This window comes from Amblyomma mixtum, chromosome 10, assembly GCF_055824585.1.
Source record: "Amblyomma mixtum isolate Tamu chromosome 10, ASM5582458v1, whole genome shotgun sequence".
Classification (NCBI taxonomy): Eukaryota; Metazoa; Arthropoda; class Arachnida; order Ixodida; family Ixodidae; genus Amblyomma; species Amblyomma mixtum.
The window spans coordinates 128,874,435-128,886,508 of record NC_143021.1 but is presented as its reverse complement, the minus strand read 5'-3'; the positions used below and the strand labels follow the sequence as shown (position 1 = coordinate 128,886,508).

General features: G+C 47.4%; 2 pseudogenes; one reads left to right on the top strand and one right to left on the bottom strand.

Annotated features, from left to right (window-relative positions):
• Positions 1-5,712: 5,712 nt before the first annotated feature.
• Positions 5,713-8,102, top strand: LOC149326926 (uncharacterized; annotated as a pseudogene).
• Positions 8,103-8,443: 341 nt separating this feature from the next.
• Positions 8,444-11,178, bottom strand: LOC149326925 (uncharacterized; annotated as a pseudogene).
• Between the last annotated feature and the right edge of the window lie 896 nt (positions 11,179-12,074).

Sequence of the window (12,074 nt, the reverse complement as noted above, 5' to 3'; positions counted from 1 at the left end):
TCGATGGCTGTATCACGTCGTCCTGGAGAATTTCTCTAACTTGCCTTTGAATTGCATCCCGTTCCTTTGAAGATACCCGATACGCCGACTGGCGTAATGGTCTTAGGATTTCGCCAACTATAATTGGATGTTTTTTTCATCGGCGTTTGTCTAACTCGGGAGGTTGACGTAAAACAGTCCCGGAAAGAGTCAATGACACTGTCCAGGTTGCGTTTTTGACTAGGCAGGAGATTCGGGTTCACGTCGAGTTTAACCGGAGCATTCGTTGATTCTACTGATTTCGTAGTCCCCATGAACGCTTACTCTCTGGCGCATTCCCCGAGTTCTTCAAAATAAGCAATCGTTGTGTTGGCCGCTTAACGTTGGGGTTCACAACCGAAATTTTTTATCAAAAGCTCGGCTCACTTATTAAGGCGGAAGCCTTTAATGCCTAATCGTTGTAAGCAGGAGCTGTCGACAGAAATGTCACGCTTTTCAGTTGGTCGAAACGGTCGTGACGTCCCAGTGCGCGAATTTCAAACGGCGTTAATTGTACTTTGGCTACTAACCATGCAACCAAATAAAGGGATCGTATCGTGATGTTCCAAGTTTGACTGCGTTTAGTTAATTGCTTACTTAACCAATTAGTCTAATTAACCTTTCTAGTCAGAGCAGATAAACAAATAAAACCGAGTAAGAAATTGGCCGAGCTTGGGATTCGAACCCCGGTCTCTGGAGTGCGAGTCGAGCACGCTACCACTCCGCCATGCCAGCTCGATAGTTTGCAATGAACAAAGGTGCGACCAGTCAATACGGTGTCTTCGTTCACTCCCATCTTCTTCCCTTCCAGTTACGGCGAGGTTTAGGTGTCCACCGAGATATGAGAGACAGATACATTTCCTTTCCTCAAAAAGCAATTTACCGACGAGCAAGGCGTATTTGTCCGCGTTTCCGATTGGTCCAAGTTGTCGTGACGTAACCGCGCGCGAATTTTGACGGGTGTACACCGAAATATGTGAGACAGTTACTGCACAACTTCCTTTCCGCAAATACAATTTTCGACTAGTGTCTACTGAGATATGTGAGACAGTAATGCGTAATTTCCTTTCCTCAAATGCAATTTTCATTTTCTTCATTACGGCCCCTCTTTCTTCTTTCACTCACAGTTCATCCCTTCCTGTACGGTGCGGCTCAGGTGTCCACCGAAATGACAGAGAATTACAGCCCCATTTCCATTCCTCAAAAAGCGCTGCGTTCAAAGGGCAACGCATCGCGCCGAACGGGTGGTGGCGTTCCTTGGACTCCGTTGCAGCGCTACAACACGCTGTCGCGTTCCACTCCTCAAGGCGAAGATTAAGCGTCATTAATTGGCAGTTAATTAATGCACCAACAAATTGTGCAGTGAACAATCGCGTAGCAGAATGCAGCACTCAGGCTTTCGCCTTTCACCACTTTAGCCGCTAAAGTTCGTCGTAATTTTTGTTCAATTCCATAAGCACGCGAGCGGCACAGCTGGACATGGGTACTGCAGAGCCGACACAGGTGAAAAATCTTGTGCCACTGCCGCATGCCGTCGAAGTGCCTCACTTTAGGTCATGATGTAGGGCTGCGGCTCCGGAACAACTGGTGCTGGCTGCACCACTCACCGGATTTCATTCCGCACCACGTCCGACAGTGCATTGACGCTGGCCTGTGGTGCTTCGAAGCGGAGTTTCGCGAGTTCTTCGCGAGCGATGCTCGTGAGGAGATCTCGAAGATCCTCAGCGGGCAGCGTCGTAGGCGTGCAGATTTCGGCGGCTGCCATACTAGCCTGCCGGCCGTACTGCGCAGGGTCGGCTTGATTGAAGTGGCGCATCATGTCCTCAACGAGCATGGTGACGCTCTCATTTGGCTGCTGCGACCTCGAGTGCAGAGCGACTTTCGCCTTCTCTTTTCTTTCACTGGTGCCGAATGTCGCCAGCACCTCGCGACGATAAACCTCCCAGGTGGCAAAAGATTGAACTAAATCTTTGCCGAGTCCTTCATTGCAAATTAGACGTTCCTCAACTTGCGCTCACCATCCCACGCCTCTTTAAGCAGCTGATCCCGCTCCATCTAAATTCGGTGCGGTTGCTTTGGGTACCGGATCACGTGGGCACTCAGTTAAATGAGGTTGCTGATTCCTTAGCAAGGGCCTCTCTCTGTGGCCTAATAATTGCTGTCCTGCCAACCTGCGTATATACAACTGGGGTGAGGTTTCGCAGATACACATTGTTTCAGGAATTTTCAGCTTCGGCGTTTACTCCATCTCCCATTATCAGCACCTTCTGCACGCTTGGAGTAGCAAAGACTGGCGCTCGCGCAGGCTGGAGGCCTCTTTCACACGTTTGCGATGCCGATGTTCCGCTGCTGAATTATTACCTTCACAAATCGGGTCTGGCGGTTTCTCCACTGTGCCCATTTTGTGCCGAGCCTGAGACAGTGGATCACTACCTGCTGTTCTGCCGCCGATTCTCTTCTTTAGGAAGGCGCCTATTAGAAATTCCATTTCACCAGCTGGGTCTGCCTGTGTCCACTGCGGTTGTTCTTTCCTTTGGTGCTACTTCGCTTGGGCGAAACAATAGGAGTGCGCGCTGTGCTGTTCAAAAGCTTCTTCTAGAAACAGAGCGACTCCCATGCTAATAATAATTTTATTTATTTATTTTTGTATTTGTTTTCATTTTTCTGATTGTAAAAGAGTTCATTTAAAATTCATTTTTTTTTATTTTTCTCTTTCAGTCAATACAAAATTGAACCACTCCATGTGTTGCATTCGAATTTGCACATAAAGCCATCTTCCCATCTTCGATCTGCCAGCTAACAGGACCCCTGTCGTTGCGTCCTCCAGTCTGTCAGCCTATACCCTATTACGACTCCTTATTGTCTAAAACTGCTAATCTTTTCAATAGTTCACCACCTGTGCCTTGGCCACTCCCCCGTAGTGGGTATGTGCCATTTTACTTGAGGCCAACCAACCAACCAACCGTCCCACTGGTAGAAGGCTGCCACACGATCGAAACTGGCCAACCAATCTTCAATGTCCTGGAACCTGTACCGTGCAACGTCGGCGGTGGCCGGGCGCATAGAGTACGAACGCAGCGTCAGCTCCAAAACGTTGAGTGGTCTGGTTACCAGTGGCTTATATAATCTCCCTCGACGGTTTTGACAGGCCGCTGAACTCTGGATTTAGGCCTCGCAGGTGGCGGCTCGCTTTGTGGACGGGGGTTGTGTCCACCCACTGAAAACTGGCTTCAAAGGCGTCTTCGGGGTCAGTGCACACGGGACGTTACCCAGCCGGCTCCACCAAATATATCACGGCTAGACTGTCCCGACAGCCAGGACACGTTTTACCGGGAAGCGCCAGGCAGCAGCGAATTCCCGAGCGGAACACGAAGCAACAACAGTGAAGAGGAGGCACTGCCCGCCACCATGGCTAAGGCTCGCCAGAATGTGCCCGTACTGCGGAGAACCCGAAACGATAGATCATTTCTTGTTGACCTACCGCCGTTTCTCCTCTTTACGGAGCCGCCTGCTGGAGCATCCGTTACAACAGCTAGGTCTAAGTCTGTCAGCTGGGGTTGCTCTGTCCCTTGGGGCTTCCTCCCTTGGGCACAGCAACTGGAATGTGCTCTCTGCCATGCAAAACTTCCTTACAGACACTAAACGGCTGCCGTCTTAAGCTCTGCTCTTTCTCATGATCAATATTTCTCTGGAACGAAGGCTTTCCGAAACATGGAATATTTAGCCCCGTTCTCTATTTCAGCCACCCATCTCACAGTATTTGTTTAGCTTATTTCGATTACACATCTGAGTTTCTTTCATTTATTTACTAATTGCTATTATTATCATTATTATTTTATTTTTCCCAATCATTATTTTCTTGTTTAACATTTTGTGCACCTATCAGTTGCCGCCTGTGTCTTTGCCAATCCCCCGCAGTGGGTACGCGCCATTATCTAGAGGACAACAACAACAACCGCAACAGAATAGCGGTTAAGGCGGTTCGGCAGGGAGACGGCGCCACGAGAATGCACAGGCATGTGGCAATATTATGCGCCTCGAACAAGTCTGTTGTGTTGAAGAGGAGGAATACCCGCGAACTTGGACGAGACTAAAGAACGAGAAGAAGACAGGACGAGCGGTAACTAGCAACTAGTTACCGCACGTCCGGTCTTCTGCTCGTTCTTAACTATCTTGTGCTACGGTCCTTATGCCTGCATCAAATTGTAGTCTTGTCTAGAAGCGGAAAGCGCACCTTTTTTTTTTCACAGGCACTGCAAATGTGTTCTAACTTGGGATACTCATCGGAAGAGAGATTATTGAACTGTTCTATTATCATCTTTCATCGAAAATAATTCAGCTGTCAGTCCGCGCGCATCCTTTTGTCTCTCTTTTCGTTTTCTGTGTTCTTTAGCATTTTTGTTTTCAAGATGAACGTCTCCTACTTTGTTGTCTCAATGAAAGACCACTTTAGATTAACCATTTTAAGAACTGCAGCATGACAATAACTTCTTCCACTACGCCAGATGCGCGTTTCTTTGATTGCATGGTGCGTCATTAGCTGTATTTGGCGCTCTCTTTTTTGAACACAATGCAGGAGAATGCTGATAGCTTGCGCAGTGCAGAAGACAGCATTTGTGCGTTGTGCCCCCCGCCAACTTTCTTACATCATGCGAAAGCTTGTGACGGTGCAGGTTCCTTCATAGACGCTGGCATTTTAGTCTGCAGGAACTGTTTATTTTCGTTTTTTTTTTGTTTTTGAGTACTACCTCCAAAACAGTGGATATCACATTTGGTAGAAAGCCGGCTCTTAAGAACACCTCGCTTGTGCCTTAGAGCTGAACTCCATGCACTGATGACAGGTTTCTTTCGAGCAGCTTCAAGACAGCTTCATCGTATGCCACGTAGCAAAAGTTCTCAACTCACGTAGACAACAATAATATAAAGATTTGTTCTGACGTCCAATAGTTTTAAAAATAACAACGTAGATGCATGAGCAAGCTAAAATATTTCAGAAAGGGTAAAGTGTGTAGTGTCAAAGCGTTTGTAATGTCACGTGCTTATACTGTGTTTCGTGCATAATTCTCTACACACGTTCTTTATTACATGTTGCGCAGCGTACTGCAACAATATCCAAATAGAAACGTGCGGTGATGTTTTCATAACTTCCGCTTCCTGGATCAGGTGGTTGAATTAGTCTACAGCCTACAATTAAAGCACCTGTTCATCACTGTGTTTAACTCCCTCTTCATTATTTACGTAAAACCGGAGCTGAGGTATCCACCCACAGTGAGGCAACTACTTCACTTCATGTTATTAGAGAGTTTTAGCTGAGCGGATTTACGTTCCGCTCCGCTGTGAGGCCTTCAGTGGAGCGCCAGCGGAACGCGCCGCAAGTAAGACTTTTAGCGCAGCGTCTAGAACGCCGGAATGAGCGTAGTAGAGCGGGGCGCTGTGCTGCTCCATCTATTGGTAAAAAGCAGAGTTACGCTGAAGCGATTATGCATCACGCTTGCTTTTATTTCACTAAAACTGAAAAATAAGAACATTATTTGTGTTTCTAGTATATGTTAACATTAGTGGTCTTCTTATTTTAATAGTAAGGATTTCGTGTTAGAGAAAAAAAAAAACGTTTGAGGCTGTCGCGGTGAAGTCAAGCCGAAGCCCCATGCCGCAAGCAGTGTTTATGGAGCGCTGTGTGGAAACTGTAGCGTGAGTTCGCGTGCCGCGACCGCAAATTTCCTTTACCGCAGCAGTGTTGCAAGTTATAGAGATGCCGAAGAGCATACTCGAAGACCCGCTACTCCTGTCACAACTAAAGTGGGAAGAAATAGAAGATTTGCTATGCCTGGAGGTTTTCGGTGAAACTCAACGTGACCCACTCTCTGTGCGCGGGCTTCTGAACATTGACGCCATCGACAGTGGTGTGTTCAGGACACACTTTCGATTTGAGAAAGATGATGTACATAGGCTGCAGAGGGCCTTACTGCTACTCGAAACGGTGGTGACTCCACAGAGGGTGACAGTTCCCGGGGACGAAGCCCTCTGCATAACCCTGCGACGGCTCGCATATCCAAATCGGCTTTGTGATCTGGAAGATCTTTTCGGGCGGCACAGCTCTGCCTTGTCGTCTGTGACGAAGGCAGTTCTCGGACACATCAAAGAGCGGTTCTTTCACCTATTAGATGACATCAACAACCATGCTTGGCTCAACCTGAACTCGCTGGAAACGTTCTCTCAGGTAAGCCGTGAATAGGACAAGAATTTTGTGAGTCAAGATTTCCCACATTTTTATTCTCTTTTCAGGCCATTCACAAGAAAGGAGCCCCTCTTAAAAACTGCTGGTCGTTCATAGATGGCCCGGCGCGGCCGATATGCCGACCATCTAGAAACCAAAAAGTTTATTTTAGTGGCCACAAACGCGTGTACGCTCTGAAATATCAGTCCATAATGTGCCCGAGTGCGATTACCTGTCAGTTAGATGGATCGTATCCCGGAAGCAAACATGACGCTGGTGAGTAACTAGCAAGCTCAGCCGCCTGAACAAAGCGTTGTTGCTTATTTATTTTTTTATTTACCAGTGAATCCACAGTGCCTGTACGGCATTAAGAGCGTAAATGCAGGAATTACATCGGAAGTCAGATATATGCTACAATGGTATGACAGTTGCAAGAGCACTATCGATTCCATTCCCTGATACCTCGGGGGAAAAAATGACATTTTAAAGAGGTGGGTTCTACAGTAAATATCTTTCAACTTGTTCTTGTGATCTTCACGCTACGAAATTCAATTGGGACTCGGCGTGTGCTGACTGGGTTCTTCACCTGTTTTGTAATGGAAGATATTATGAAAGAATTTCAGACGACGGATTTTTCTTTATTTTCAAGCGTGTCCCAGCCAAGACTGTCTTTTGCAGTTGCTGCACTGCAGTTGTTTGAGTAGTTGTTAAAAACAAAGCAGAGTGCCATGTTCTGTAGTCTTTGTAATTTTCGAATATTACTCACTGTACAGGGATGCCACACTGTGCCCCCATATTCAAGTAGACACCGGGCAGACTTCTCGTATATAAGTGCTTTTATTTCAGCGGGCAGCTGTTTCGTGCTTCTGCAGATGAACCCCAAAACTCTGCTGGACTCTATAACTCTGCAGGCTTTAGCTGCAGTAAAATCAATATGTCGATTCCATGTGAGATTGGCTGTTATGTAAACGCCTAGATATTGGTGCTCAGCCAGTGACTGTAAATTTGCTCCATTAATATTACAGGCATATTTATGGCCTTTTTTCTAGTGAAGCATATGTGTACTGCTTTGTTTAAGTTAATTTGCATGTCCCATGTATCGCACTATATGGCAACCTTATTTAAGCCTTCCTGTAATTAGATGGTCATTTGAATTAGTAATTTGTGCGTACATCATGCAATCGTCCGCGAATGGTTGTGCACAAGAGGATATACAGTCACAAATATCATTCACACGAATTAAAAACAATAGTAAGCCCAGAACGGACCCTTGCTCTACACCAGAAGACACACCTACACCATTCGACTGCTCTTCATTTGTAATCACCTCTTGGTTTCGTAAATTAAGATACTCTTTCCATCTATTTAAGAACTGATTCATTTATATCAGGACAGCTTTATCTCATCCTACGCTAGGTGCTTGGAAACAGGCAAGATTGAATGTCATCTTATTATACAGTTTGTTTTGTCTCTTTCAGGTAACTTTGGAAACAGCAAAGCATATGCAAAGTTGGAAAAGCTTGTTCAGGGGCATAACTATGTCATCTACGGGGACCCTGCCTACCCCTTGAGGCCCCTTCTGCTGAAGCCCTATGGCGGTGTGTCCTTGACCCCTGAGCAGCAAGCATTCAACAAATCTATGAGTAGTGTGAGGCAGGCTCTGGAATAGGGCTTTGGGAAAATTACGAGACTTTTTGCCTTCGTGGACTTCAAAAAAAATCAGAAGCTTTACCTACAGAACCTGCCACGTATACACAAAGCCAGTGGGCTTCTTGCAAATTGCCATACCTGTCTCTACAGCGCCCAGGTGTCGCAGTATTTTGACCTTGATCCACCACCTTTAGAGGTTTACCTTGCCCCTCAGTAGTGCTTATTACACCACACAGCTGCTAAACTGAACACTTTTTTTATTCACAACACTACAGATGTGTCTTAATTGAAATGATACACAATTATTTGGTTATCAATATTATATATGGTGTGCACTCAGAAGATCAAACAATTTTTTGTTTTGTTGGTCAAACATTTCCTGTACATGTTGAAGCATTTTCTGCTGAGCTGCTTCCCGGGAGGATGCTTCTAATTGGAATCTCTTCTCTTCGAGCTCCACCTTTCGTTCCTCTATAGCAAGGCGGCGCTCCTCATTTTCCACTTTCCTCCTCTCAATTTCCAGCTCCCTATTCCGTACCTCCAATTCATTCCTCTCCCTCATTGTGAGTAACTGGAGACCCAGGCTTTGCAATCCTCGAATCCCTGCAAAGGTAGACAAGCAACATTATTTTGGCCGTCAATTGAAGTATGTGCGTTGCGTTCTCTGTACAGTTGCTGTGTAGCATGATAATGCCGTAGGACAAGCACAGATCCTGTGATAAAGCATAACTACTCTAAAACCAGCTTGTCATGCAGTTCATCCTCAAGGGATTGAGTACTGTATGCTCTGCAAGCATGTATTTATGTGGCACCTAGCTTTTAGGTGTAGTGCTTTTGTGGCTATTGTACCCTGATAAGCAAATTTTGTCCCTGTGCATTTATTCAGCAAAAGAGATGGGAATGTTTCCAATTATGTTAAGCATTCATGTGATAAAGAAGCATTCCAGTCAAGAACTGCTGTGCCATGGCGAAATGTATTTTGATTTGTGCATTCTGTCTCCTACTCGCACGAGGTTTTCAATGTACATATTCGTGATTTGTATGCATGTATGCATGCACATCATCCTGCTATGTACGTGTGGTAAATAATCATTTCCAAAGGATTGCCTCTTGGCCCGGCCGGCACAATTTGTTGCCTAGTTGCAGGGCGGCGCTGCTCTTGGTCCACAGAAGGAGGTGCTGAGGGAGGACGCTGTTGCTGAAGTTGCCCTGATGCGACGTGGTTCTGGCACTGCTGGCCGCCATCCATTTGGTCGGCATGGTCCTGGTCAACATCGCTGGTTGCTAGAGACGGCTCCAATACATGCTCCTGATCGTGCATACTCATAAGCAGCTGGGCAGCCGGAGATTCTGTTTATAATGGATGAGAACAGTAGAAGGCAGAATTGTACAAGCGGGGTTGGTTGCCAAATTGCGCTGCTGTTTGTCCGAGTTGGCGTTCATATTTTGCTTTTGGCTATGTGGCTGTTTTTGGGTTCAGTCTTTTGTTGCGCCCATGTAAAAAAGATATTTTGCATTTGGCTGTGTTACTGTTTTTTGGTTCAGTCTCTTGTCGTGCCTATGTAAAAAAATACAAAAATCAATATAACTTGTGGTGTAATAAATGCTTTGAATGATTGCTTTACATCCTTTGTCTGCTTTATGCCAGTCTTCGATGCTTCTGCGGAGAGGCTGTTTTCTTTGTTGAAGCGCAGTTAGCTGCCTTGCATGTGACATAAATCCTCTGAACAGCCTGCGCCTTTCTGAACCAAAAAACGCAAGTTACTCAGCGAGTTTCGTCTCACTCATTCGGTGCTTTTATAGCAACAAATTCAATTTATGCAATAGCATCTTAGTATTGCTTGCTATAAATGAAATTCAACGATCTGGCATACAACACAAGTTCAAAATGAATTCTAGGTAAGCGTGACTAATGTAAAGCACATTGCTGGCAAGCCGACGTTCCCACTGACGTCTCAACTCGCACCCTTGTCACTCATCAAACGCTGCCGTAGAAGGAGTGTTCAGCTAGGTCTCGCTCACTAAAATGGGCCTGAGAAATTGTGTAAGTAGAGTTACAAGCACTCCTTCAAGTGAAGTTTGGCCTGGCAGGAATGGTGGCAGTTACAAGAATATTATACCGGCGAAGAATTTTTGTCCCGTTTCAGCCCTTCACATTTTGTACGGGCCAAGCAGTTCCACTTCAAAATCAGCTCATGATGTCTGAGATCCTTCTCTAGCCTGCTTTTTTCTGTCTCTTGTGCTGGATTTTGTCAACTCTAGGTACAAGTCACGTAAACAGATTCACCTGTGACCAGGCGCGGCAAAAAAAAAAATCTCAGCACACTTGTATGCAACTCTCATCTCCGCTGCCACTTAATTCAGTCTGGCAAGCGCGCACACGCAGCAGTCTCGTATACAGCTCTGTGCACAGTCATGCGAACTCCCTCTCCCCACTACGAGAGGCTCAGAGAAAAATGAAACAAGCTAGAACACAGACAACATCGAAAATCGAGTGTTTCATCTGTGCACACACGTGCAACTAGTAGAAAGCCTAGTACACAAGCTTACTGGCCGTGCATGCGGCTTTACAGCTATCCAATCGAAATGGAAACACGAGAATGTGAACCTAGGCGCAGGCATGACAAAAACTTACCATCTCTCTCAACGGTTATCCCAATCTGCGAAGCTGACGCTGCCGCGGAGCAGTCGCCAGCAGCTTCTTCCTCCAAGTGACCCTCTCGTAGCTCCTGTGCTCTCGTAGCCATTCCTGGCCTTTTCCTGCGCACTGCGCAGTCTGCACTCCTTGGTGTAATCCTTGGCTCATATTGAACAGCCCGCGCGTAGTCAGAGAGATCTTGAAGTATTTGCTCCTTCTCTGTATATTGTTCTTCCGTCCCCGATCTGCATAGGCAAAAAAAAAATGCACGTCACATAAACATGCGCGCAAGAGCGCAATATGTGCAGAGCGAACAAACAAACACACTCACTTTTTCAGGTTTTTCGCGTCTTGCCGCCTCTAGTAGCCGATGAGAAGATCCACACGGTCTTTTATGCCGCGAAGCGTCAGCTCCCGGCCCACCGCACGGTTAACGTTGGCGAGAACATGCATCCACTTCAGCTCGTCCCCGAATGGCCTAGTAGCTGCTACTTCCCGCAGAAGGCAGAGATCTTCTTGTGTGCTAAAACATCTGCGCGGCTTTTTCGATGATTGGAGGCGTGCTTGAGCCGCATCCGTGCACGGTGAAGCCGACCCGCCAACATTCGCACTAGTGGGGGGCGCCATGTTAGTCTTTGACGACGCTCGCTCGCTGGGCGCTTTCCGCTGGAATCACCAGGCGAGCGGGCGAGCGCGCAGCGCCGCAAACCCGCTGGCCGCGTCAGCGTTCTGCGCATGCGCAGTGGCGCCCCCCTTCGTTCGCTCCGCTCCGCTGGCCCGCTCTGCTAAAAGTCTCTGATGTTACGCGCGCTCCTCCAGAATCGCGGACCTCGACCGGTTTGTCATGAAGGGAGCTTTGCGCGGCGGCGACTCCTTGCCGCCGAGTGTGGCCGTTGTTACGACCCATCTTGAGACCCGCGATGAAACGGAGGTGGATTCAACAGTAGCGGCCATTTCGACGGGACATTTGACTCCAAGATGACCCCACCGGTAGCGTGTTTTTGAAATCTCCAACTTCGAATCTTCAGACTTTCCTCAGCCCGACGACTCAACACGCTACCAAATGGAGCCCGGGTTCGAGCTTTCTTGTGCGCCACAACACCGTCCCTTTCGCGGCGGGGGTGGCGCCGCCAGCGGCATGCCGCGCGTTTTGCCGCTGGTGTGTTCGTACCTTTAGAATTTGCGTTCCGCAGCTGTGCGGCTCGGCCACACTTGGGCATTCGGCGGCGATAGCGAGCGAAATCCGCCGAAATGTAGCCTCGTTCACACCTCCCGGCCACCACGTCGCCGCTCTTGACGATCGTATGCATGCTAACGTACGCTAAAAGCAGGTATTTCGCGGGAGGTTGCGCCATGCCTTACATTCCCTGTTTTAGTTACCCGAATGCAAACGCGACGAAATGGCATGACGATCATGTACGTTACGTATGCCCTTTCTTGCACCTGGTGACCCATGTTTTCCGCCCAGCTCTGCCTAGTGGCGCCATCTTGTTGTTAGGACGAGAACCATGTCTGTCAACAAATCTGCGGTCCTCTTAAGCCTAAAAGCGG